The sequence below is a fragment of the Hesperophylax consimilis genome, chromosome 2, assembly GCF_061612785.1.
Source record: "Hesperophylax consimilis isolate HC1 chromosome 2, BYU_Hcon_1.0, whole genome shotgun sequence".
NCBI lineage: Eukaryota > Metazoa > Arthropoda > Insecta > Trichoptera > Limnephilidae > Hesperophylax > Hesperophylax consimilis.
The window spans coordinates 37,988,475-37,992,132 of NC_142837.1; positions in this window are offsets into that span (position 1 = coordinate 37,988,475).

A 3,658-nucleotide genomic window follows, 5' to 3' on the forward strand; every position below is an offset into this window, starting at 1 on the left:
CAAACGAAATGTATGAATGTTACTGTTAATAATTATTTATATATCTGTAAAAAAAAAAAATCTTATGCTGCTATATTTCGTAACATTAAAAAAAAAAATATTTAAAAAAAAATCTCATTTAGTTAAGATTGGCAAGACATAAAACATATTTGTGTATGGTTAAAATACTTTTGTCGTAAAATAAACGTTCTTTAATAAATATTCACTTTTTCGTTCATATTCTTCGATAGGAGAGTTTTATATATATTTTTGTATGTGTATTCTATTTGTTTTTGTTCATAATATTGACGGTAAAGAAATGGAACCTTGACTTTTACCATATTGAGACATAATTGGATTGAATCTCCTTGATTAACCAGGTTCGCTTTGACCTTATCTATGCGGCCGTTGTGTATTGAAATATTGTATACAAAATATTGTGTCAAAACGTGCCGTTGATGGCACAGTTGGCGTTGTAAAGGTTAATATCGGATAATTGTAATTATTATGTTCGTTGTGAGTCTCATTAACAAACTCATAATAAGGAACGAAATTATGTCAGATGTCTTTGTAAATTGGTAAGAAATATTTGTATTTTCAAATTACCAACAATTTTTAAGGTGTTCCATTTCTTTACTGCGAGTATAATCTTTGTAACATACTGAGGTGAAAAAACGAGGATTATCAATACATCATTATTCCTAAACCTCGTGTTTGCAATATTGTAAAATGATTATTGAAATCAATCTTTATATTATGTACTTCTTTTTAATTACTGTGCATGTTATCTTTCTATTTTACTTCATTTTTCACCATCATCAATCAAATCTCCCATCTCTCGAATTTCCCATTCAAATCGTCAATAAAAACACATATTTTGGATCAAATTATTATTATTACTATACAAATTTAATTCATTAAAGTTTGTTATTTCTTTGATTCTTTAAAAACTGATGTGTTTAGAAACCAATTTGTCGATTAACCCATCATTCATTCTTCAAGAATTATTTAATAAATCTTAATTTTGCAGTTTTATTAAAATATATTAACCTTTCGGACACAGCCGTATCAACACTTAACGGGTAAGGTAATAAATCAGTTTTTATACACTGGTATAATCGCCCATTGATACGCTATAACTTTGGTTGCTGATAAAACGTCACCCAAGATTTTAGTGCCCAATAGAGTCATTCTTTATCACTTTCAAGTACAAAAAATCAGGGTTACCAACTAATAGCGTTGAAAGGGGTATAGTCGACACAACAATATACTTGTTTCTAAATAATAATTGCCTTCTTTCCTTCAATAATTGGACTTTAATGCATCATTGTCCGTTGCACGTTTCCTATGCCGCAATACCTCTCCGCCCCCAATGTCTTTATTCAATCTTCTGCATTTACTTTGGTGATCTGTACAACTAATGTATCCTATAGCAACAGAAATTCAGCCACTTGGTCTCTAACATTGATGAAAATTCTGATTATTTTATTGCATCCTACAAATTCAAAATTTGTAATTGCATTAATTCCCATATTGTCATTAAGAAAAACCACTACTTAATTTCAAGTTAAAAAAAACAATTCTATGAATGTTTTTATATAGTGTATCTCGGACGGCAGGAATTTATACATACCTACCTAAAATGTTAAATTTGAAATATTATGTTTCTGTTCACACTCGTTAAACGCTGACTTTTATGTTCTTATTTGTCTACATGTGTGCTGTAACCTTTCAAGGTTGAATTATGCTTGCAACCGCAGGACTTGAGTAATTCATTGTTCCTCATGGCTCTCACACATTTCACTTTACAAATAAGAATTATTAACACTAAACTTTTAGCCCAATAAATAAGCAAGCGACTGGCAATCGTCTGACGACATTCATATAGTCAGCGTTTAGTCATTACCCCAAGTATCCTCAAGAGGAAGCTGACGAGTTATGGTCAATGTCACTTGTGTGAGCATACAGTTAAGCACAGAGTTGCAGATTTAGGATAAAAATGCATGTAAAAAACATATATTTGGTGAAAATGTCACACTTTTGGTATTGTATACTAAAACGACAATATTATCAGTGACTCATTGTCATGTTCATTTTTATTAAATTCAGACATGTCACAATTTATTATTATTTAAGGCCCTTCGTAGATGGAGATACTTACAAGCAGCTACGTGGTAACTGTGACGCAACCACAAGTAGCCTTCTTCTTTCGTATGGGGGGGTGTCAGAGGGGGACATCTAGGTCTGCGAGCCAGTCTAGGGCTTCAGGCGTCGCCATGTGGACCTCATCAATCCCGCCGGGGAATGAATGGAGCGGGCATTCGTTGACCACATGTAATTGCAGTAGCCTACCGATATGCTACTCTGTAAAACTGGCTTCCGGACTCAGCGCTACCCGAATTATACTGAACTTGATCACTAGCAACGAGAACAATAATATTGTTCTTTTTTATATTTACAAACATAAAAAACGATATAAAAGAAGATTTTGGGTTCACTCGTACAACGAAATTAATGTTGATTGTAGGGCAGTCGTCGCCGCCAAGGAACTACATAAGAATGATGTCAAATTGACTTTTCTTTCAACCGCAATCCACGCCTCCTCTGCTAAACCTTTTCTAACGTAATCTGGTAAATTATAGTTATATAAGCATGAATATTTTCCCATCTCCAGAACAAATTTAACATTCAAATCATGTTCGGACGTCATTTCTACCAAACGAGTGGTAGTTGCGAATGCAACTTGCGTAGTGTACTACCAGCACTGTCAATAGGATACTCACGAGCATTGCGTATGCTATGCGCACAATACTCGAGTTTCTTGTAAGTATCTCCATGTACGAATGGCCAAACACTTGTATTGTTGACTTGTGTATTTTTGCCATTGGCATTATATCATGTGTAAAGTTGATATGTAACATTAAATTGATTGTAAATTTGACATTAAATTCACTCTATATAAAAAAATTAAAACCAAATAATTTTTTTGGGATATTGATTGTTTTAGATTCACTTTTATACTCTCCCATTATTTATTTACAAATTTGTTTGATTAACACAACTACTGGTTTTTTTAAAAGCTTTTTGTTAAGCAAAAGGTAATTTGAAATAATAATCAGATGGTACTTTTTTACTGAAATGGGAGTTAAATTTAAAAATTCAGTGGACATGCATAAATATTATAATCTGGGGAATTTTAAATCTTATTTCAAGGTATTTAAATCAACTTGCACAGGTCCACTGGCTTTTTAATCTCAGTTATAAAGAACTGATTTCATATAAAAATTTATTCAACAAATATTTTCTATTCAACAAGAAGTGATTTATACGTGTAAAGAATAAAGCATTGTAATATTTCAAAATAAACTCAATTTTTCAAACATGTTTTTTTTTATTGTGTTGAAACACGTTTTCCTTGAATGAAAAATGTTATTTTGTGTTCCTTTTCGATGCCTGGAATCCATTATGAGAGATAGCTTGCTCTTTCGTCCTTTTTCTCGACTTACCACACTTTCCCTCTCTACTACTGGCAACACCGTTAGTGGATTCCAGGCATCGATGGAAACAAAATTTAAATTATTTTACTTTATATTCTTACCTTTTATCACATTGTTGGCGGTTTGGCAAATAAATGCTGTCACTACAGTGTTGCCAGTAGAGAGAAAAATGTGGCAAGTCG